Raw genomic sequence first — 25,953 nt, forward strand, 5'->3', positions numbered from 1 at the left:
TTCACATCGGCCATCCAGGGACAATGCGGCATGCAGGCAGGCAGGCAGGCAGGCAGGCAGGCAGGCAAGCAGGCTCTACTACAGTAGTGGCATGGCAGGTTCAGCTGAAGGAGAGGTAGTGACACCCATACTAATGAGACTCTACGCAGCGCAGTGACCGAGCGTATGCAGGAGGATCAGGCAGAAACAATCACACAGCTACCACAGAGCATATTGCCTCTTGGAAAACCTCCTCTCCTCCATTCAGCAGGGGGGTAAAGTTATTTGCTCTTTTCTCTTTTCCATCTCAGTCCACTCCATTTCTGAAATATTCTGACAAATACGCTGCACACTAAGCATTCACAACAACGCAGCCTCGGCAAACGACCAAACATCAATCATGCTACTGAGGGGAGAGCAATAGTGTTGGTCAGTTGGTTCAGAATATGCTGCAAGCTGAGCACTGACTGCCTGCTTTAGGATTTGATTAGAATAAATAGATGAAGGCAAACAAAGACAAGCAGATAAAGAAAAAGGAGATTTAACTTTATTCTATAAAATGTTTTTGACAGCCTGCGCATTGCAGACTCCCCAGCAGCAGGACATCTAAACAACAACATCAACAATGCTGTTATCAGGAGCACACTCGAAGTCTACATTATGTCAAATTCAAGTTCGTCAAGCTACTACAGTGAGTTCATGTTGTATTAATTTATGTAGGGTGTTGGCAAGAAGGCAAAAACAGTGTGAGAGAGGCACTGGCACAGTGAGATGGGAGCATTCATTTGAGCTGCCTAACTAAACAGATGCAACTTGAAATCCTATTCATTAGAGTTTAATGCACATTTTTATTTTCTCTCTATGCAACAGTGTTAATTTTGGCAGTCATTTTAGATTTAGTCTTAGTCTTAGTCTTTAGACGAAAATGCCTGCTAGTTTTAGTCACGTTTTAGTCTTTTCAGCCCTTTATAGTTTTAGTCTAGTTTCAGTTGACGAAAACTCAAAACACTTTAGTCTTTGATTTTTGCCGAAACATGTTCACTCTTTAAATAATTCATGTAGCTGATCAGATATTGGTATCAGGGTTATACCAAGTGTTAAAATCTTGATGTAACTACTGTGACTGTATTTTGATTCTCTTGATTCACAGAAAAATGCCATGAAAGGGCTGTATTGCACATTTGCGACGGTCTTTGAATGCACCTGGCAGCGACAAAGGCACTGGACAGACAGTCCGCTCACGGTACTGTGAAATGCATCTGCATCTTTGATGACTAGGATTTGATCAAAACTTACTAAATGTGTCTGATGTATCACCTAACTGGAACAAATCAAGCTGTAGACGTGGAGCTTTTTACGGTGAGAGCGGCAAAAACGGCAAACAGTAAATATTAAACAGACGTCCCCCGGTTGTGTCTTGGCATGGAGCTGGGAAGAGCTGGTTCATAAAGCACACCTGCTGCAGGTAGAGACCAAGCTAACACTGAGCCCCTCAGATAATAACTCAGCCTGTCACAGGAAGTCATCACTTTTATTTCTAAAGATTAGACACACAGCGGGGGAAAACATGGATTCTTAATGTCCGGCGGTCCGCCACTAAAGTTCTCGTCTCATCATCGTCTCGTCAACAAAATCAAAACATATTTTCGTCAGAGTTTTTATTATCAGTGATGTACTTAAGCTCGTCATAGTCTCGTTTTCGTCATGAAAAAATGAGTCGATGACGAACAGTTATCGTCATAATTTCGTTGACGTAATTAACACTGGTATGCAAACATTTTGTGTAAGCCACAAAAACTTGTCTCTCATATAACACAAAGAAGAGCACGGCTACATTTTAAGGATTTCTCATCTTGCATAACATGATGGTGTTTACTGCAAATTAATATAGAAGAGAGGAGGATTAGAGGGGAGTGATGAAGAGATAGAGGAAGCAAAAGTGCAAACAGTGACCTTTGGGAGACCTTGCAATTCTCCAGATGAAATTCATTACCACCCCCAGCAGATTAATAAAGAGTGAGATTGCCTTGTGATGACGGACAGATGCTCTCCATGCAGGTGGCAAAATCTGGGCCCAATATTAGTCCCATCATTAGTCAGCTCCTAATACAGCTCCTTTATCAACGACCCACAGTCATGCTTCCAGACAGCATCCCTTTGGGAAAGGCCAGAACTGCATTACATCTCTGAGTGATACAGGATTTGCCCTCCAGCCTCCTGTGAGGCTACCGAGCATCTCTCCGCCCCATTACCTGCCAGCCCTCACGAACAGCTGCCTCCCTCCTGATGTGAATTATGCAACAGCGGTGTTTACAATGAAGGCGCACTTCCTGTAGGAACACAAACATGGACGTATAACCTCAGTGTAGAGAGGGAGGAGCTGCTGTCTTACAGTAATCGCTATAAGTCTGTACAGCAGACATCTCAGGGTGACCTGCTCGTTGACTCAGCGCAGGAAGATGACAATGAGACAAGTCACGTTGAAGTAATCTAAGCATAACAGACAGCCTGGAGACTGTGCACTTTAGGTTCATACAAACAGAACACAGCAGAGGAATTGCAGAAGTCAGTTCTTTGCCTGCTTCGCTAATCCTGCCGCAGTGACTGAGCAACACAACTTTTTCCATTACATCACGGTTCCTCTCTCTAAATCCAGAGAAACGCAGAGAGCAAACGCCTATTAGCCCGTGTTAATGAACAAGGAACAAGTATGTCTATTAACTTCTGTGTTTGTTTACTGGGTCTGTTTTTCTTCTCCTCTAAACATGTATTCATTCTGTTATACCCGGACACATTTGAGGACCTGGTCATGACATAATCGATGAAAGGGATTCGTATGACAAGATCTCATGTAACTGTGTGTGCTGGCTGTTACTCATGCAACATTGAGTGCTACTAAAACAGAACAGGCTCCACTTTGTGCAGCCAGTGTGAATGCACATGGCTGCACCGTGAATAATACATATAATAGAGCAAACTCAGGCATGGAAGCAGAGGCGACGTCATACAGGCTGCATTCATTGCTAAGTATGAAGATGTGACCGAATTGTCATGCAAATCTCTCAATGCTGATCGCTAAGATAATACAGAGAGCGCTGAGTGGTGTGGCAACTTAGTTTAAAGGAGTTAAAAGGCAGTGATTGACAGAAAATAAAAAATGATATTTAGCTAAAAAAATAACTTTATTGTTGACAAAATATACAACTGTAAGTGAACTGAGTGTTGTTGATTTGTGTGCAGAGACTATATTCAAAAAAGGGACATTTTAGAGATGGCTAAATGGATGGACATGTAACCTTTCTTGTGTTCTGGCACTTTCCTTAAACTAATCAACAAATAGATGATAGATGATAGATATGATGCTGAAGTTAAGCCCATCGGCTCCTGCCTGCACCTTACTGTAAACATGCATTAGGGATGCACCGATCCTAATTTTTAGGTCCCGATACCGATATCAATACCTGGGCTTTGGTAGAAAGACTCAGGCACTGTGAGTCTGAAGTACTTTTCTGTTAGGATTATGAGCCTTCACTTTATAAGACTATAGGCTGATTTATACTTATGCGTCTCCCCTATGCAGCAGGGGCTGACGCAAACATGAGCCCCACATACTTGTGCGTCGGTGTGTCCATCTCGCGAAGCAACTCTCCGCCGAAACGCTTGAGGGCAGTGCGGTCTCTCTGATAGCCGGTCGCCTGCTTCCGGTCCCGCTACGATCTCTGTTTACTTTTCCACAGCGATTCAGAGCGTTTTATGTTAATCTACAGCTGATACATGTTGCTGTTTATCATACAGACATGATTACATGAAGAATAGAGAGGAGGAGATGAAATATACGGCCAATGTGCGGCCGATGTCCGGGATCCCGGAAGTGCTGTAAATGCGGGAAAGACAAAGCCGCCGAGCGGACCAATCACAGGGCTTGCGGTCCGCGTCGGCTCTATGGGGAGTTACATTTTGGAGGAGGTGCACATCAGCTACGTGCGTAGGCCTCGGCGTAGGTACAGGAGCTACGCGGACCCCAGGCATAGGGTACGCCGTTGATTCAACGCAGAAGTATAAATCAGCCTTAAGTCTGCGGAGAATATTTTTATGAGCCTGATTGTTGATATTCAGCATGTTAAACATGTACCCGTATTCAATACTGTCAGTTATATGCATTTAGCTGCTGTAGAAAATATAATTTAGGGGGGGAAAAAGGAATTTGGCCTTGTTTTTGACATAATAAGAGTAATGTGTTTTTTTATTGATTAATTGATGATTGATCATTAACATTTCCAAAATGGATCACAGAAAATACTTTAAATGTACATCCCTAGTTTCTACTGAAGAATACTGTTCCGGCCATGGCAAATCGTCTGTCCTTCTCAGCCACAATAGTAGCAATATCAAAGTCAAAATTTTGGTATTGTGACAACACTAGTCTCCTTAGTTGCTTATTAACCGGGATGCAGTAAATGATAACTTGTCAGACGCACAAACTGGTACAAAAGAGTGATGTTACAGGGAGATGGCTGCTACGTGAATATGGTACACTAACATCGACTCAGCAATTCAAGTTAGCATTCTGGCTAATTCTTCAATGTTCAAATCCAGCAGTTTTAAACCATTATGTCCACTTAAGCTAAATAGATAAGTAAACAACACCCAGTTAGACATATGGGGTGCAAAGAGGACTCTGTATATAGAATAATTGAGTAGCACACCAGGTGTCAAGTGGTAAACTGTTGTATGTAGCTTCAAGGTTGTAGTGAGAGTTATTGATCATGAGAGTTTGTGTTTAGAAGTCCCTGAGGATGTGTGGAATCTATCTGTGAAAAGGGACACATGCTTCAAATTGCCTCACCACTTAGGATGACACAGTGCGCCATCACTCCCTACAGCGAAGTCAATGTTGTGTGTAGATGTGTGTGTGTTTTCATTTGTGTGGGAAGAGGGGACGCGGGCATGTAATGTCTCAGGTTTGAATGATGTTTTTGACTCTTTTTGGCCCTGGCAGTGAAGGGGTTGTGTGGGTTTTCGCCTGAGAGTCTCTCCTGACCAAACATGGCTGGTCAGGTTGGTTGCCAAAGTAATAAACAAGGCACGGGGGCAGCAAAACAGCCACGAAAAACACATTCAAATCTAATCACACCACAAACCTTCCAACCTCACACACGGAGAAAAACTCATATGCAATGAAATTTAAGACTGTCACAAAAACTTTAACTTAGTTTGCAGCACAAAATGTTCTTGAGCAAAATAAATTGCCATCTAAATTCAATTTATTTTATCAAATTTTCCAAAAGCATGATAGTTAAAGTGGAGATAATTCATTTATTCACAGAGGGCAAAGAGGAAACTTAAAAAGAGGAACCCACCATCCAGTTATCATCTGACTGTAAAGTCCTCTTCAGGCCTATGATGCTCTGCAATATCTTTAAAGTCAACATTACTTCTATTAGATCACTCTCACCGTTGTTTGAGTCAATCATACATCTGTTAAAACCAAATATGTGCTAATTGTCAGAAACAGTACAGAAGAAAGAGATCTCCACCATCTGGTGAACTTGGTGGTGCATTTAGCCTCCCTTCGAAGTTGGTGGAGACTAAAAACAGAGCTCAGAGGTGAGTAAGTAGTCCTTTATAATAATATGGTTGAACCAACAGGACACAAACCTTGTCTTGAGTAGAACAGGGCATAACTTGGGTTTTTTGGGGTTAGTTTGATTTCAGAACTGAAGGAGCCTTTCGGAGGAGAGGTGAAACATCTTTAAGAAGTCCAGTTGTCTTTTCAGATCAAGCTTTGAATTACCATGACCTGGATGACAGAGAACCTTCACAGACCTTTCTGGTAAGAAGCTTTGTTATCAAAGTGACATCTTTCTTTGCTTAACCCAGAATGTTTTTAACTTCTGCATACATTGTTCTTTAAATAAAGGTTGCTAAAGATGTTTTTTCTCAGAGATGACCAGGTCTTCATATTTGTTTTTAATTTGTACTGTGTGGTTCTGTTCTTCTCGCTATACTACTCTATTTATATTTGTATCTAAATGTCCAAGAAAATGTCTTTAATTTCTTCGAATCACCACACTACAAAAAGCAAGACAACAGAGGATTGTTAACAATGTCTTGTGGGAAAACACTAGGGATGCACCGATCCTACTTTCTAGGTCCCGATACCGATATCGATACCTTGGCTTTGGTATCTGCCGATACCGATACTAGCCGATCAGATCCTGGTATTGATTTAACAATCTCTATTCCTTAATGTGAGGATAGAATCATGTTTTGGTAACTTCAGTCTTTTCTGACTTGATGATGAACTGTACCTGGGTTCCAAGTGCTAAACCAGAGGCTGGAATGCCTTAATTTCAAGGATCAGGACCAATTAAATCCAATATCCTGTCAGTTTTTTCACACTTTGAATCCATTAAACGAAGGTTTATTTGCAGTAGGCTACAGCTGACGTAAACTTCTTCCTTTGGGTTTCCATTATATTTTTCAGCTCGACTGCCATCCGTCGAAGCATTACCACTGCACATGTTGCAAGTTTCTGGCGGAGTTGTTAGCAAAAGAAGCGTGACCTGCAGCTAAACTGCCGAGCCTCTGTAGTTATCCTCCATCATGATCCACCGGGCACCGGCCGGCGCTGATGACGTAGGAAATGCACATGGCTGTTGTAAACACAGAAAAGCATAGAACTGAGATGAATAGATCTGCCATATGGATCGGACCTATATATCGGCCCCTTGTCACCGATATCCGATCTAGCTTTTTGAGTTCGATCTGGACAATATCTAATACCAGGATCGGATCTGTGCATCCCTAAAAAACACGCTCCTGCTGAGCAATGGATTTAGTCTAACGGCCAGTCAAATAGACATGCACCATGAACACTTGCGATACAAAGACAAGGCCTTCGCTTGGTCTGTGCAAAGCAAATTTTTCTGGCTTAACAAAAAAACTATTTCTATTTTGTAGAAAACTCAGTAGAGACCCATTGGTGCAACCAAGTGGGCTGGACACACTCGTCTCAATGACTGATATGTTCATCTTTGGCATCATGGTGGATAAATAAGGAACTACATGTTTGCCATGTTCATTACGCAAGGTGACCGTTTCCCAGCGATGTATTCCCAACTGGCTCTGGTATCATTACCATGAGACAGGGTTAACACAAGTTGTAGGGGCCATAATGTTGATTTTCATGTCTCATTGGTTAATCATGATTATTTCCTTTTTATGGTTGACTTAATTTCCGGTTTTGGGTTTATGGGTGTGGTTTACCTTTTATCTACCTGTTCATTTGTGTGGCGAGAGGCATAAAAAGAGGGTGAGTGGGTTTGAATATTTTTTGTTGACCACCACCGTCATTATCACTGTTTATTTAGATCTTTTTTGGTATTGAATCATTCTGAGTGTTCTGTTAATAAATAGAAAACCTTTCATGGACTTTGATTTTGATTTGTGTCACAAACACGAGCCCACTTAGTCTCAGCGGCACCTTTCCATCTTAGCCGCTTCACAAGTCATATGCTGTTTTTGGTTTTGCAATCAATTCCCACTACAGTTGAAAGTTACGTTATCTCTGCAGCTTTCCAACTTTCCTGTTATCTGAAGCTATATGGCGCTGACTTGACGTCATTATGCAAGATCTTGACACCGTGCACAGGCAGGATTAAGTCAAAGCAAAGCCATGGTGTGATTTCTGAGTCTCAGACTCAAGCTTAGGTTAATCTGCAGTTCACACAGGGCTACAGTTTTCCTTCCTGAAATACTTCCCTGCATTCAGTATGTGTGTATGTCATGAATGTGTCAGTGAAAGTGCTGCAGTTTCACTCATTGCTTTACCTGTGCATGTAGACAGCATTGAGGTTGATTCCTGCTTGCACAACCATAACATGACATTAGCACGTTGTGTTTACTCTTCATCTAAAACACTGTGTGTGTGTGTGTGTGTGTGTGTGTGTGTGTGTGTGTGTGTGTGTGTGTGTGTGTGTGTGTGTGTGTGTGTGTGTGTGTGTGTGTGGTGTGATCTTTTAGGAACATAATTCAGCAGTAGGTAACATGCCTGGTGACTGTTTCTGCTGCAGAGACACATTAACATATCAAAAAGGTCAGTCTTTTTGCACACAAAGACCTAGATTTTGGTTTTGGTTTTTTTAACACAATGACGAATACTCCTGGTTCAAGTGGTTTGGAACAGCTAATCACAAAGACCTGAGGTCTGTCCATTTAAATTTAACATTCTCCATTACTGGAACACTGGCAGAGTTTTGTAGGTACCCTCGTACATCTTTTTACCATCTTCAAAATATGGATTATTTTTCAGCTACAGAAGCCTAGCATATAGAATATGTGGCCAAGTAGAAGAGGAAGTTAAATGTTTGATGATTAATAGTCTGCTGGGGGTCAAACTTAATCAGCTGTGAACTGAAGGGGGCGGGGCTTAGACAGGGTTAATTACCCTGGACAGGTCATGCCGTTATAGGTTATAATACCCTAAAAATATTCATGAAATCTAAACAAACTTTTACTTCTCCATTGATTTCTCCTGCTTTATTCAATCAATGTGATATGACTTCTATAATTTTTTACTGGTTGTGGTGGAGTCTGCCATTCCCTCGCTTCAGTCAGAACTCCCTCCTCAGCATGAGTGATCCACAGGAAAGCAACACAGCCATGTAATCTAGGTCCTGGCTTCAGGTAACCAACTTTACCGTGACCTGCTGCTGTTAGGCTCACGCTGTGTGTAGCATGAAATCTGATCGCAATTATATTTGACTGAAACAAGCGGCTTTGGTTCCACAAGAAACAAAAAAACACAAGCTGCTCTTCTGATGTTTTGTAACTCAGAAGCTGCTCAGGTGATGTTTTCTGAAGTATTAAACTACACATGTTGTTACCAAAGAAACTGCAGGTTTGACCAAATGAGTCAGGGCTTATATCTTACATAAAACATTTAATGTAGCATTGGAAGTAAAGAAAATGGATGTATGACAAGTAATGATTCATGATCTTGACTAGCCATGGGGCTGAATAGCAAAAAGTAAAACTAGCTATCATTCCCTTGTTGATACTAAGCTAACTTATCACTATGCAACTCCTTGCACAAACACAAATCCACATCAGTGTTGGTCAGATCTCTCTTGGATGCGGGCACTGATACAGCTAAGTAGAGCCATGCATGTCAGGAGGTGACAACAATCTTCTGGTGCCGTGACTGAAAAGTAGTGATGGCAACAGGCGTGTTAACACGAGATGCCGGGTCCATATGGTGCTCAGGGGCCAGCCGGGGCTGTGACACAGGCACACCCGGGGTCAGGTCTCTGTTTGAGTGGATGTAGGCGTTGGCAGGAGCCAGAAGGCCGGCTTCCTATGGAGTTAATCTTCAGAGGGCTCAGATCTGCTCTCTGACTGCCGATCAAGCCTAATATCTGCACATGGTGATGCCTCTGCAGTGAAGGGACACAAGAAAAGCTTAAGCTAAGAAAACCAACGAGTAGTCAGCGAGTAAAATGTGTTAAATTAACAACGACACAACTGATAAAGCCATGGATTAAAGCAAGGGAACCATGCTGCAGGCAGGAATTGATCTTTAACTCTGCATAATTCTCTCTAAAGTATAATTTTCCCTCCATCTACTCTGCATTTTTTAGTTTGTTTACCACAGCGTTCCCACATGCTTTGTGATAAACACATTAGAGTCAACATAAGAGCAGTCCTCTGTTGTCCTGCAGCTCTCTGGAATATGTACATACATTTATGAATTTGTTTTGGACCTGCCAGAGAGAGGCAGTTTACCAAAAGGCAAAAATCTGTTTGTCTTTTATTTACATTAAAGGCATTAAAGCCGGCTTGTGATTCAAGGGCAGTGGATATTTCAATGAACCTTGTAAGCTGTGTCCCTGTCCAGAAAAGTCGTAATATATATATCTATATACACACAAACACAACCACCCACGGAAACAATCACCAAGAACTGCCTGGGAAAAATTCAAGTGAAGGTTATAGAAATTCTCTTTGTATTCGCAAAACAAAATATCCTTGAGCTTTGAATCTCACCCTGTATTATTTCCGCAGCATCCGCTCTGCTTTTCTGTATTTCCTCCTCTTTCACATGGAAAACGCCTCTCAGTCATGTTAGGCAGCTTTTTCAATTTGATTTCTAGTGCAAAACAATTATTTTTTTAAGCTGCACTCGATTGTAAACAGTGAGCGGAATAACTTCATTAGGTGCTTATTCAAATTTCCATTCATTTAAAGTCAAATTTAAAGCCTACTATCCCCCAGATAGCTATTATTCCAAAAGAGAAATAGGAACTGTTAAAACACTAAATTGAACAAACAGATGTTGCCAGGATTTTTCCCACGTCGGACACATGAGACACATTAATCACCAGGAGACACACGCTCATTAAATGCTGTGTGCTGATTAAGTGTCCCTGGTGAGGAGCGTTCAGCTTAACATGCAAATTTGTGTCAGAGGATCGGTTCAGCGAACGCCGCCCGGGCAAGGACTTATTGTAAAATGACACATGCAGAGAGATAACAAGAGGCCTGTCAGGGGCCCGCTGTAAAACTGTTCTTTCTATTTCCAGGTCTCATACAAGAAGTGCAAAATGAGAGAGGTTACAACTTGACGAATACGGAGAGAGGTGAGGGGAGAGAGATATGTGAATGTTATCTTTAGATTTGCTCTGTCCTTCATTTTTTACTGCATTAGAAAGACTGAGGAAATAGGAGAGGAGGAAAACATAGATGGTACCAAAAAAGTGGAGAAGGGGGCTAGAAAAGGAGACGAGAGGTGATGAGAAGTGAGGCGAGAGAGCATAGGAGAGGAAGTAGGAGAGGAGAGGAGAAAAATGAGACACAAGGAGAAAAGGACAGGAGACAAAGGGACATGAAAGAATTGGAAAGAGGGAGGGGGGTAAGGAGAGGAGGAGGAGGAGGAGGAGGAGGAGGAGGAGGAGGAGGAGGAGGAGGAGGAGGAGGAGGAGGAGGAGGAGGAAGAGGAAAGGACAAAAGTAATAAAACGGATTGGGAATGGAGAAAATGGGAAGTGAGGAAAGAGGAAATGAGAGAAAATCAGAGTAGGAGAGGAGGGGACCACAGAATAAAGGAACAGGAAGGGAAAAGATTAAAAAAAAGGACTGAAAAGGAGGGGAGATGTGTGATGGGAGGACAGGACAGGAGAGGGTGAAAAGGGCAGGAGAAGAGGAAGCAGGACTCAGAGGAGAGGAGAGGGGTTGACACAAGATAAAAGGAGAGGAGAAGGGAGGAAAGGAAAGACTGATGTAAAGAAGAGAGGTAGGAGAAGAGTGTGGATGGGTGAAACAAGGAGAGGAAGGGGGATGAAAGGGTTGGAGGAGAGAAGGGAGAGTCCAAAGGAAAGGAGGTGAAGAGGTCATGATACAGGATGAAAGGAAAGAAGCAGGGGAGTGAGAGGAGGTGAAATGAATAAGAAAAAGGGGGGAAAGGTGAGGAAAGGAAAGAAGGACTGGAGAAATGAGACAGGAAAGTGCAAAGGAGAGGAGGTGAGGAGAAGGAGGAGATGAGGAATGGTGGAGATATAAAGAGAAGACAGCAATGGAGAGAATAAATGAAAAGAGGTAACAAGATGATAGGAAAGGAGAAGTGAGGACGAAAGAGGAGAGAAAAGAGCAGAGCAAGAGAGGGGGGAAGAAGGATGGGAAGGAGAAAAAGAGGAGAGCTAATAAGATGATATGACAGTAGAAGGAGAAGAAGTGGGGGAACCAAGAGATGAGAAGAGAGGAAAAAAAGGAGAAGAAAGTGAAGGATGGGGAGGAGAAAAAGAGGAGAGCTAATATGATGATATGACAGTAGAAGAAGGAGAAGAAGTGGAGGAACTGCGAGACGAGAAGAGAGGGAAAAAAGAGAAGAAAGTGAAGGATGGGGAGGAGAAATAAGGAGAGGTGAAAGATTGTAGGACAGTAGAGGAGAGAAGAAGAGAGGAAAAGAAAATGCTAACAATAATAGTACAGAAAAAGGGGGATGAAGGGGAAGAGAAAGGAGCAGAGTAATAGAATGCTGAGAAGAGAAATGGGAAGGAAGAGAAATAAGGTGATGAGGGGAGGAGGAGAGAAAGGAAGCAAGAGGTAAAGAGCAGAGTTGAGTTGAAAAAAAGAGTAGGCAATAGAGAGAGGTAATACGTTGAAATGGAAGGGAGGAAGAGAGAGAGAGAAGGGAAAGGAGAAGAAGGGGAAGAAAGACAAGAGAGGAGAAGCAGAGGAGGAAAGAGGAAAAAGAGAGATAGAGGATGATAGAACAGTAAGGAGAGGAGATAGAGGGAAGGGAGTAGAAAAACGATATGACAGGAGACAGAGCAGGAGGAGGAGGAGGGAGGAGGAAAACCAGGAAAGTGATGAAGAGGAAAAATAATGAAAGGTAATAAATGGGTAGGAAAGTAGAAGAGAGAAAAGCAAGGAAAGGGGGAAGAGGAAGGAGGAGAGGAGATGGTTGAGCAGATTGACCTGATGGCAGGAAAGGTCAGCGACTCAGCAGCAGAGAGCGCCATCAGAGGAGGCCGACGCTAATCAGCTCCAAACACTCCATCAGCTCCTGCAGGAGACGCACTGAGAGCGAGCGGCGGTACCAAGGTCATAAAATCTCTCTCTCCCTCCCTCTGCTCTCCATTCGAGTCCTCCTTATCCTCAGATCTGAGAGGCCGCAGTGAGACAATCGTTGATCAGATGGAGCGTTGACACACTTCAGCGTCGGTGAAGAGGAAATGTACACAAGACTGAACTGAAGTTACACCAAAAACCTTGTTCCATGGAGAAAAACAACAGCTTCAAATCATATATCTGCTATATTTGAATTGTTTTATCCAAGCTTGTCCCACAGGCTGCAAACACAGAAGTGTGTATTTACTGTAGCAGACATTAGAACAGAGAAAGCTTAGTAATCCATCCTGACGCGGGTATCCATCATTCAATACAACAGCTTGATGAGTGACATGAGAGGCTGGTGAGCGCACTATATTGTAATTACCTTGTTGTGTTTGTCAGCTGACCTTACACCCACCACATACGGCTGATACTGAGCAGAGATTGGCAGAGCAAAGCCGGGGAGTTAATAAAACAGAATGGGAGACTCGGGGAGAAGAGAGGAGAAGAGACGGTTTGCTCCAGAGACTGTTGTCCATGTTCATCGAAACGCCAATTAAGAAAATATCTTGTGACATTTCTGCTCTTTCCCTTCTCATGATACGGCTAATGCGCCCCAGCATGCGCAGTCACACTTGGCGAAGCTTTATAATGCTGATGCTGAAACACAAAGGTTGGACACAGAAGATTTAAACGCTTGTGCTGCTTTTTTGCAGACTGAAGACTCTTCTTGGAGTGTTGACTGATGGTTGGAGTGATAATCTTTTTTTTGCTTGAGTGATAGTAGAAAGTAAAAATACTCCTACACAAGTGAAATGCTACATCCAAGATCTTTCTGAGCTAGAAGTGTGTCAGAACTTAAAAAAATCTAACTTAAGCATTTGAAATAAACTTTTCAGTCAGCTAAAGCAAAGAGTGAGTAATACATTTGACCTATTTTGAGCCACACCCACACATCTCTATCTAAATAAAGCTCCACTCACTAGTGTTTTAAAAAGCATATTTTAATGTACATGTTTAATAGCTTGTTTCCCCTCTAGCATTGATTTTATTTATTAACAGCTTCCTGCACATGTTCTTCATTTCTAATACATATCTTATAGCTCTGATGCTTGGGTCCAAACCCCAAGACAACAGGAACTAACTTTCAGCAACAAAAGTGACACACAACCCGAGGATAACCTGATCACACACGTCCTAGTAAAACAATCAGCAGAAAGGAGTACGACATATTTCACCACTGCCTGTTGACACTGTGGCAAAACTGTTTGTTTCTATATCAGGCTAGATTTGAGAGATGTAGGAGCAGCACAAGAGGCTATACTGGACCCCAACCATGTGTGATAGGGAACAGAAGAGCTAGTCAGTCCCTCCAGGAAGTTGCGATTTCGCGATCGCAACGATCATGAACACGTGCTTTATGAACCAGCTCTCCCTCCTCCATGCATCTGTCTCATCTTCGTTGATGATTTTTACTCCCGGTGTGCGTTAGTGACAAAGACATAACTGGGGGACGTCTGTTTAATATTTGACGTTTGACGTTGTTGCAGCCATTACCGTAAAAAGCTCCGCGTCTACAGCTTGATTTAATCCAGTTTGGTGAAACATCGGACACATTTAGTAAGTTTTGATCAATCCTAGTCATCAAAGATGCAGATTCATTTCAGAGTGCCGTGAACTGACTGTCTGTGCCTCAGTCGCTGTGAGGTGCACTCAGGGACCGTTGTTAATGTGCAATATAGTCCTTTCATGGCATTTTTCTGTGAATCAAGACAATCAAAATACAGTCAGTGGCCACATCAAGAATGTTTCCTAAAAACAACTGTAATTTAGTGTATTTACTTGCCCCTGAGATGTTATTGGAGGAAAAAAGAAAAAAAAATTATCTCAACTTTCACCGCAATTTTTTCAAAAAGCTATCGCAAATTCAAGCTTTTTGGGCCGCAACAATCACAAAAAAATCCCGCTAAATCCTGGAGGGACTGGCTAGTCCCTGTCCTTCAAACCAGGTGACGACAGCAGAGCTACTGAGTGCATCTCTAAGTGATTACAACATTTCTACTTGCTACAAAGTCACTTAGACCATAAACAGTGTGCTGCATGATTTAGTGAAATTGTGGACATTACTGCGATTTAGGATTGCGAAATAATAAATGGTATTATGAGTCTACTTGCTTGGTTATCAAGGATCATGCAGAAATTATTGATGGTTCTCAATTTAAAACATACATTTTGTATTTTGAAAATACCAAAACAGAAATGACATAGGGGTGAGAATTGGCAAGAACCTCACGATACAATATGGATCACAATACTTGGGTCAGGATACGATAGTATCAAGATATATCACAATATCACAATATTGTGATAGATAAAAATAGAGATGGTGTATATGTAAATCACACAATATGACTCAAAATTGAAAGGACAAATTAAGTCAAAACTATTTGATTGAAAACAACTTTTCCACTTTATTTTTTTTGAAATACTGAAGTCTTATTTTAGTTCCAACTCGGCTAAAATATGAATTTTTATTTTTACAAAAAATCGATATTAAGAGTTGAAATATGGATATTATATCAGAGGTCAAAGTATTGCGATATATTGCTGTATCGATATTTTTAGAATCAGAATCAGCTTTATTGGCCAGGTATGCTTGAACAAACAAGGAATTTGTCTTGGTAAACTGTGCTCTCTTTGTACAAGGCATAAGAATAAGACATACAAATAAAAATATAAATATAATAATAATAACAATAACATCAGCTATAAATACAAAAGAACAACAAATAGGCATGACTAACATGTACAGGCTAAACATAATATGATAATAGTGCAGTGTATTTTTTCACACCTCTAAATGACACAGGGGTGATTTTTGGCATCCATGTTGGTCACTCTATGCTCTGAGAGCTGGATAGTAATGGGACCAAAATAAGTGCTTTACCACGTGTGCCCATGCACACACACACACACACACACACACACATACACGCACACACACACAAACAGTCAGAGCAGCTGATGGGCGTAACCAAACAGTCAGGAGAGGTTGTAACGTTTACAAACACACATTATCTTAAACTGCAAAATGCAGTGGTTATGTAATTGCACCTTCTCACATCCCGATGGCCACTGTGATTAGATTAATTCTGCAGTACCGATAAGCGGTAGTGATAATAGGAAGAATATTTAAAGTTGTGACATTTGCCTCATTATTGTTTAACCCTCCTGTTGTGTTTGTTTCTTAAGGACAGCAATAGTGTTCCTGGGTCAACTTGACCCGGGGCATATTTAATGATCCAAGTGTCAGAACCCCAAAAAATCCCAGTAAACATTTTTTAAATCTCATAAACTCCATTGCTAACCATTTAAATCAATATTTAGTGCAATGATGTTCTTTAATTCTCACAGATCATGGTTCAATGAGGATAACTCACTCGTTTTTTATGAAATTCATGTAAACACTTTTTTTTAATGTACATTGAAAAGCCTTAAATATAAATACAATAGTTTTACATGACTTAGATTTTTGTTTATTTTATTTTACATTTTGAATTCCTTATTTTTAAAGTAATGATGTTGATAAATTAACACGAGACACCTCTTCTGCCACATGCTGCCCAGTTTTTTATGCTGTATTTAGCTGGTTTGGAAGGCATACCTAATATCACTGGCCTTTCATCCACTGTGACATTAGAAATTCGAAATAATACTTAACAATTTTTAAAGATTTTTGAAATTTAAAATGGGTCAATTTGACCCTCGACATAACAGGAGGGTTAAAGGTGAGTCAACTACAAAGCCTAGAGAAGATAGAGAGCTGAATGAGGACAGAAATGCCTTGTCTAACATTTACTTTAATAGAAATGTCCAGTTGATTTTATTTATAACAAATAGGCAGGATGAAGATTTAATTTTGACTGTGAATTTAATTGTCAATTTAATGTGAATTTGTGCTGCAAGGAGACTGATAAGAATGAGACCAAGGTGAGACAAGACCCATTCGCTTCACATCAGCTTCCTGCTCACCCTGTCAGGATTCTAATTAGCATAACCACCAATTCACTATACATTATCACTTTAACTGTTTTAACTGTGGCAGACTATTGAGCTGGAACTTGTTCAAACTTAATCTTATATTAAGGAGTACTTTGATCTATAACAGACAATGAGTAAACCTTTATTAGTTCATATGAACTGAAAATCTGCCAGAAAAGTGTGCTACTAAACCTGTCAAATACAAGAGGTGTTGGGAATTATTTCATTTCTGCAGCTAAGGGTCTCTAAATTAAATAAAATAAACATTTTCGCATGGGAGTTGCTGTCCTCACTTTAAAATAAAAAACATCCTGTCAATAACAATCACTCTCCCATGACTCAGGCAGCCATCAGATTCCACCATGCTCTAATTTTCAGACTTAAAGCGCCTCAAGGACAGCTCAGGGTTGTGTTGATTTTGGTGCCCCCTGTAGACAAACCAGACAGCTTTATCTCTTCTCTGAACTTGTCCTGCTTGTGTTCAAGCAAAGTCATGTTTTTGTGACAAAATTAATCTCATGCTTCTTTGTTTTACATGACCGAAATGTAACGCACAGTAATTCGTCAAGGAAGGTGAAAGTCTTTTTCACCAGTGTCCCAATATTATCTCCTCGTCTGATACCCACCGTGTGGCAGAAGTGACAGGAATAAAAAAGTAGCTACAATCTTCTCTCTTCTCTCTGACTGTCTGGTCTGCTTGTGCAGTGCTGTGTATTAAAGTCAGTCTGTTTTGTAACGTTAGCTTACATACCTATTAGCTAACATATGTCCTTGCTCTCTGATACATCACCTGTTTAATATTTTCGACATCACCCATCTGTTTCTGAACGCTGTTTTGAGGCCAGTCGGCGGCAGCAGCCATATTGCTGCTGTCGAGCCAGTGTGACGTAAAGAGGCGGGCTTTGAGCCTCCTAGCCAACAGCTACAGTGTTCCCGCAGGCAGCTGTGCCTCTCATTGGAAGACTCTTAATCTCAATATCTTCAAAATTGCAGCGTTAAAAAAAAAATCTGATACACAATATAATCAAAAAGACTGAATGCAGGTCTAACTCGTCACTAAGTACACACTTTACGCTGTGATACTGCAACTTTTACTAAATTACAAGATGCCACTGAAACAAGGTAGAACTACTACACGTTTGGAAACCCCCTCTGATAGGAGATAGAAATTTAAAGTGGCATTAAATCAATTTACAAATAACATAAATCTGTACTCAAGGAAAGTACTTGAGTAGAAACTTCACCAACTCATTCTCAAAGTGGTGAAACTGAACGTTTTGCAACCGAATGAATACAACTACGGGAATCTTTGCATACAAATACAAATAAATTATTTTCAACACAGACCATTTTTATGACAGTGAATTGAATGTCAACCTTGTGTATTCAGTATCAATGTGTGTGCAGTACAGGTTCAGTTACTGCAGGACTCCACAAGGTCCCTGAGTGGAACAGAGTTTTAAAGCTATGTGTCCTTCGACGTCACGCTGATGTGTGTGATACTGAACAGCATCTTGTCTAATCACTCCCTGCAGTAGCCCTGACTAAGCCAGTTTTAAAAACACCCACCATCCTGGACCAGAGCCAGCTGGGTTTTCTTCAAACTCTATGCTACAGTAACATCGCGGCTGTTGGCCTCCTGGCAGCAGATATGACATTGACACCTATAGTGGGAGCCTGCGGTCCACCACCAACAGAGCTGTTTCATACAGGACACCCAGAGCTTTTCCTGGACTCTGTTCTGTTTGTACCGCTCACTGCTCAGCCTATACGCTTTTATTCTCATGCTGTTTATTCTCAGAGCAAACAGTTCCAACACACATTTAAAAGCATGTAGAGGTTCACAAAGCAGGAAAAAAGGGGGTGTTTACCATTCAGCCTATGGTGTGTTAACCTTCCAGGCTGTTCAAGCAAAGGCTTATACACTGCTGCACTGACATCCCTCACTTTGCAATCCACAAATTTGTGGTCCTGTTGAGCTGCGGCTGAATTATTAATCAGCCTTCCACTAACAAAATGGGCTTTTAATTGTATGGACTACTGTTGGACAACAACTGAAACACAGGCCTCAGATACAAAGCGGTTATCGATCAGCCTCCAGCTGGTTTACGTCCAAATGAGAATCCTGAAGGGTGCTCCTTCTGAATCCAGAGGACAGTATGTTTCTCACATATTCCTCACATTTTATATCCTTAAAACTGCAATATTTTCCTCACTAATCCAGCAGTGAGAGAGATGAAACTTCAAAGGGAAGATAGAAGGAGTAAGCCGCTGTGGTTTTTGCTTTAATCTGAGATTTTTTAGACCAGGCACAAGTAAATGGTAATTTAGTGCTGATTAATACAAAATCTGTACTGAGCTAAAAGCTGACAGAGATTTGCCTAATTGTTCTCAATAGATGTGCTTTCCCCCTCTTAAAACTCAGTAAATCCACTCAGTCTTTCCTTACAGCAGGTTTCATAACTTTGTCCAGCACAGGAAATAGCCTACACATAGCCTACGTATTCTGCACTCTACATGATGACACTTACAGAAAGCAAAATGTTTTATATAAACTGACTTTGGCTCAGGCAGTCTGGGGGCAGCTCTGCTCCACAGCCAGTCATAAAACCAACCATGTTGACATGAAATTCTCAAGTCACATCAGCATCTTATCCACATGCTCACTGAACGACAGGTGAAAAGCGACCTATTTTAAAGCAGGCAGTTTCAACTCATGAGAAGGTATTGATGGAGTAACAACGCAGCCTGATGAGCCAAATTCGAGGCAGTATTTTTCACTGAAACCCGCAACGCCCGATGTAAACCCCCAGACGTGACAACAAGCTTACCTTTTTCATGTTATTGTAATCAGCTGCGGATGGGTGTCGTTCACACGGGAATAGTTATCCAGCTCTTACATGTCGGCCGTAATATCACTGTCACAGGCTGTTTGTCTGAAGGTAAACAACACGGTCCTACAACATTGCCAGAAACAGCCTTTTAATGTTTGTCTTTCTATCCCTTTGGATGTATGGCACAGTCTCGCTGCGGTCCTCGCTCCTCGGCTCTCCTCCACACAGTTCAGCGGTCCTCTGATAGCACCTCACCGGCGCGCACACACGGATCCATCACGGCAGGGAAAACGCAGTTTGGAGGCTGCCGGTGATGCCGCTGCAGCAGCGTTTGGTCCGTCGAGACGTGGGATGAGGGAGGTGGCGGTGGCGGTGGGGGTGGGGGCATCTGAGGGCCCACGACAACACACTCAGCTCCGAATATGAACTCATCGGACCCGAAATCACGGTCTTATGAGCAAACGGTGGTTGATGAATCATTATGCGCACAGAGACGCAACATGCGCGCGCGTATGAGTGTGTTTTATTGAGGAGTGACGCTCTGTGATGATTCAAGGAGAGAGGAGTGAGACTTTAAAGGGAACATTCATTCAAAAATATATCTGGTGTTGGAGAATTGCGAACTATTTGGGTTTTGGATTTAAAAAATAGTCAAAGTCAGACAACTATTTTTGTGTTCTGTCCTCTGATTTAGGGCTTTCCATCAGATGCTCCTGAATGCTTTTCATGATTCATTTGAAAATTCAGAAAACACATTTTCATTTTGTCCTACAGCTTACAGTATTTCTCAATTTCTAAAACATATTTCTTGACATCCACCCCACTTTTTTTCAACACTATAAGCACAAAACTCAATTTTCAAACTACATTCACCAAACCTCTAACTCCTCTTGCAAAACCAAACAATCTTGTCACATCATACCCTGAGTCAATCCAAATTAAAAGCAATACTGAGCAGTCATTACACACTACATCAAAAAACTGAAAACACAATGCTCAGGACATGAAGCTTTAGAAAGAATGTTCACAGTAGGCTAAATGAATTTTGCAAATAAAAAAAAATCCTCTTTGTAATTAAAATAAATACAAATATAAATGAGAAGAACATTACAGTGTAATCCACAAAATCAAACTGAAGTGCTCACAGTATCTACAATCATTCAGCCACAGCATCAGGTCTACATGCTGGGTCAGGCCACAGGACTTCATCCACATCACAGGCCACATTCTCACTGGCCAGTCAACGGGGGGGAAAAACCCTGGCATTCCAGATCCAGGCTTCTATTAGTTTCCTCACATCATTAGCCAAAAGTGTGATCTAATTTTGAGCAGTTGTGTTTAAGCTGTGACACCTGTGCTTCAAATTTGTTTAACTTTTGCTCCCTGTGCTTACCATTATGCAACACAAGTGCATCACAGTGCAAAATGTGTTTTAGTGAGTGAGAATGTGTTTGTTGTGTCTAACAGGTGAAAAGTGTTTATGGTTTTGCCAAAAGAGTGACTGATTCAATACATGGGTTCAGGTCACTAAAGAATTTGGTTCAGACAATAGGGTTTAATGTTTTAGCAAATGAGAAATACTGTAAGTGAAAAAAGAACTGAAAAGACTACCTTGCTCTAGATCCAAACACGAGCCTATAAACTCTGTTTCACTTAACTATTTGGCTATATTTAGAAGAAAAAAAAAGATTAAAATTCTGTCATCAAACTAACTCATAACTGGAGTTAATGAACTACAGAACAAACTGAAATAGGATTAAAGAATGTCATTGTTGTGGGTGTTGGAGCATTTCTGGTTTGACCTATCAAGTGATCAGACAATGGTTTTGTTTTGTTCACTAGAAAATGATCCAGCTATCAAGAGAAAACAAGTTTTTAATGCTTCATAGGAAATCTCCTCCCTAACATTTCTTAGCTAGGAATCAGTTGAATGTTAAGCAACTGTATTAGCTGTTGGAAGCTAATGAAATGATAAATATGAGGTTTTACCTTTTATGTCCCCTTTCTAAAATCATTACAGGTGTTAAATTGCATTTGTTCACTAAAGTGCACTTTAAACTATTTTCAAATTAACTGGTTGCCTTGATCAAGTACCACACCTTCCAGCAATGTTGGTGACTCTTATTTCACAAATTAATTTTACGATACGGTTAATATAGCTAATAAGTACTTTGCAGTAAATGTTATTGGGTGTTATACCTGCATTAATAAGTGAATGTTTTTGCTGCTTATTACTTGACTCCCTGCTAGAACAGGTGCTGTCTGGCCTCATATTCTCTATGTCCTAGGGCCTGTTCAGTCCTTTTATGTGCTCTGGCAAACTTTCTTTTCAGTTGCAATGGAATATATCCAAGCCATGCTGTCATTTTAAAAAGGTGCTCTCTAGGATTGCCATTTGGAACATCAGCATGACTATACCAGCTTACTCCATACACACACAATTGTCCTTAGTATCTCTGTTGCAGTCCATTACACAGTTTTTCAAAGTGTGTACTCCAGGTTGTGTATGTGGACACCAAATTATTTATATGATGATATCGAAACCATTGTATGGTTATGATGACCACTGGCTCATATTCAGTCAGTGGCCTCTGGGCAAAAACCCACTATTGTGTTTTGGTTACATAACAGAAGCCCTTTTATAATGTTGAACACTACAGCAGCTCCACATACTACATACTCCATATCTCAGGAAAATGACTATGTTACCGTTATGCTGCACCATTATTTACTGTCTGTTGAGCAGCTATGGGGTTTTATGGATGACATCCAATCTAAGGTGTGTCTGCACTGTTAGTTCTAATAACATACATACAATATTTGAAAGTGCCATTTCATGATGAATTTTTCCTTTATGAAGCTTTGACTACGCATGAACATTTGGTTAAGTGAATAATTAGTCGCACAGATGTTTGGAGGCAAAAATGCAAATACTAGAGTCACACACACACACTAACACACACACACACACACACACACATAGGGACATGTGCCACCAGCAGCAGCATGAATATGACTAATCTCCAGTTTGAAATCAAACTGACAATAAAAGACAATCTGTCCTCTCGACAGTAATGCCCAGTAGCACAAGAATTAAGGATGGCTGATTGGATGGGACCATGACTAATAACTCTGCATCTGATCCAAGAGTGGAAATCCAAAGGGGCACCAAACAGCCAGTAGTTGTGTTGTGAGATGAATAGGTAGATTTTTGTTCAGCTCATGCTCTTTCATTAGCCTAAGCTGAGATATCTGTCAATGTTCTTCCCACATATTACAGCAAGCAAGACAGAGTGTTAATTCTAAGAGTTTAGTAGTAGTGGACTGTAACCCTGTAGTAGCCTTCCTATGGTTGTTCTTCAACAACATGTATTGGCTTTGATACCCTGCAAAGCCTGACTGGATGTGTGTCAGTGACCTGTGCTCCAACAGACTTTAGTTAGAAGCCGCTCAAACAGCCAACAGATAATTAGGCTGTATTCCCATGAGCCAAAAACCAATGACTGAATGGAGACAAGTATGTGTAAGAAGACACGATTCTGTGCTGCTTTAACACCAGGTTTTCCTCTGAGGATCAATACAATCTTCACTTAAAGATTTTGGTCAGATAATGGAAAACAACTAAATGAAACATTTTCATCACCATATCACCAGGGGATTATAGTCCCATACAAACACTGAGTAGATGCATTGAACAAATCAATGACTGCACGTGCCAGAATTTTTTAAGTTAACTGAAATGATTGTTTTTGGAGCCAAGGAAGAAAGGTTAAAGGTTACTGCTCTGCTTCAATCTGTAACGATGAAATGTTCAAACCAAGCCAGAAACCTTGGTGTAGTCTTAGACTCAGACCTTAATTTCAGCAGCCACATTAAGAAAATAACAAAGTCAGCCTACTATCACCTTAAGAATATTTCAAGGATTAAAGGACTTATGTCTCAGCAGGATGCAGAAAAACTGGTCCATGCATTTATCTTTAGCAGACTAGGCTACTGTAACAGCGTCTTTACAGGACTCCCTAAAAAGTCCATCAGACGGCTGCAGCTCATACAGAATGCTGCTGCTCAAGTCCTAACAAGGACCAACAAAGTAGATCACATCACTCCAGTTCTTAGATCTCTACACTGGCTTCCTGTCTGTCAGAGAATAGACTTTAAAATCCTGCTGATGGTTTATAAAGCACTGAATGGTTTAGGCCCAAAATACATTGCTGATCTGCTGCTACTTTATGAACCATCTGGACCTCTGAGGTCATCAGGTACTGGTCTGCATTCAGTCCCTAGAGTCAGAACGAAACATGGTGAAGCAGCGTTTAGTCATTATGCACCACATATCTGGAACAAACTCCCTGAAAGCTGTAGGTCCACTCCAACTCTCACCTCTTGTAAATCAAAGGTTAAGAATTTATTATTTGCCACTGCCTTCCTAGCTTAGCTTATATTAACTCGTTTTGAGTGCAAATTTAAATTTTATTTTCTAATTTTCCTTTTCTTTTATGTTTTATTATATTTGTCATTTTAATTGTGCTCTTTATGCTTGTCTGAATGTTTCCAATGCTTTTAATGTTTTAATGTAAAGCACATTGAGTTGCCCTCATGTATGAAATGTGCTTTACAAATACAGTTGCCTTGCCTTGCTTAAAGCTCCTGTATTGAGTTTTAGCTGGTATGAAACTGGCTGGAAGTGATGCTGTTACATTAAGTCATAATCTGTTCCTTGCAATCAGATTAATATATACAACAAGATAATACAACTCCATTGGACTAAATTGAAAGCAAACACTGCCTTGGTTAAGACAAATGAAGAATGCCAGATGCTTGGGTGCATTATAAAATATTAAGATTATAGTAAATAGACAGTTTAACAGCTTTAATGTGGAACATTATTTTCTTCTTCCTTTCCTAAAAGGCTCATGGAATGAGTAGACCATATATAACAGCCATTAAGTAAAGATGGATTTGGTTAGGTTGACGCAAAATAAACCAATTACAGAGATTTTTACTGTCTGTCCAAATACAAAGTCTTAAAGCTATTTGCTATTAAAGCTTTTCCTCTGTGTTTTATGTCCCAGATGAAGAAAAACATGAATTACTATCAAAACCCATCCATCATTGTCCGTACTCTTTACTTTGTGCGGTTCAATCAGTCTAAATGCAGAGCTGTTGTCTGATATAAAAAGCATGCAGTTGGTTTCTCTTTTGAAGTAAAATATGTATCAAAATGAGGTTTGTAACTGGTTCTTTTCAACATTTTCCCCCCATACAAAATCGTGACACATTGTTGGCAGAGAGTGAAAAGAGAGGGACAGTCTTTGCTTTGTCCCTGGCCTCCCAGTGAGTAGCGTATGATAATATAGACTCTATATTTGAGAGAGTGTTTTGGAGGAGGGTGAGAGCTGTTCCATCATCAGCTGCCAAGCTTTGTGATGAGCTTCATCAGGTCAGTCCATTCTTTCATCAACAATCTGTTTGACGTAACTCTTTCCCTATTCAGCACTTGTTCCAGGACAAAAAGTTGTGTCTCAGATAAGGCTTCTCAGGAGAGCATCACCTGTACCTGTGTGGCTGTGTTTTTCTGATGTTTCAAGTTGCTGCTGAAAGCCACCTTTGATGTCCAATGATTCTGTGATCAAATTCAAAATACATATTTGGAATAATTGACTCAGACTAAAAGTTAAGTGGTGATTGAAGCTATGACATAATATCAAGGCACAGAGCCATAGAGCCCACAGCCATGGTAGCAGGCGACTGAGGTGGAGCTAACTTCAAGTGTCAGCATGCTAACATGCAAATTGACGAATTTACTTCTAGTTTCTGAGACTCATTGATTTTATTGATATGGACAGTGCACTCCTCCACTTTCTCCCATCTATGTGAAGCTAAAATATATCCTTCATGGGTGCTAATATATCATGCTGGAGCCAATGCACGTGCAGAAGCTACTTGTCTGGTGCAGCTGCAGCACCTTCCTCTACCAAAACACGCTTTGAACTCACCGATAGGACATCAAAGATCCCTCAGGGGGGTACAGTCCACAGCAGAACAGATTCATGTGTTGATTTAAAGCGGATACTCGTTGGTTTTGAGAGTTCAATGACTCTTATGTTAGTGTCTGTTAAATTTTCTGTTCCTCGTCTGCTCTGCTGGTAAGAGCTCACGTTTGTCAACAGAGCTGTCAATCAATCATCTTTCTAACATCATCAATTAAATCTCTCTGAAAAATAAACACGTACATGATAATCACTACCTACAATGACAGAAAGCATATTTAAGAAATAATTATTTAAATTTCGCTTTCCTAGTTTCACTCATGTTTCTGTCATACTGGAGGAGGCAGGCTTGAGGACCTACCGCAGCCAGTCAATAGGGGGAGCTCTACAGAAGGCTCGACTCAGTATAGCTCAGGGGCGTCAAACTCATTTCAGTTCAGGGGCCACATACAGCCCAAGTTGATCTGAAGTGGGCCGGACCAGTAAAATCATAACATA

General features: G+C 40.9%; 1 protein-coding gene across 3 annotated transcripts in view; it reads right to left on the reverse strand.

Moving 5' to 3' along the window:
* Nucleotides 1-25,731, reverse strand: part of dlgap4a (discs, large (Drosophila) homolog-associated protein 4a) — a 119,958-nt gene extending 94,227 nt beyond the window's left edge. The window contains exon 1 of one of the 3 annotated variants that reach the window (XM_034695813.1): nt 25,462-25,731. The gene's annotated coding sequence lies outside the window, so the exon portion shown is untranslated. Of the gene's footprint in view, nt 1-19,462; nt 19,986-25,461 lie in introns of those variants that run through there. The other 2 variants (XM_034695815.1, XM_034695814.1) reach the window with 2 other exon arrangements.
* Between the last annotated feature and the right edge of the window lie 222 nt (nt 25,732-25,953).

The sequence above is a fragment of the Notolabrus celidotus genome, chromosome 11, assembly GCF_009762535.1.
Source record: "Notolabrus celidotus isolate fNotCel1 chromosome 11, fNotCel1.pri, whole genome shotgun sequence".
Classification (NCBI taxonomy): Eukaryota; Metazoa; Chordata; class Actinopteri; order Labriformes; family Labridae; genus Notolabrus; species Notolabrus celidotus.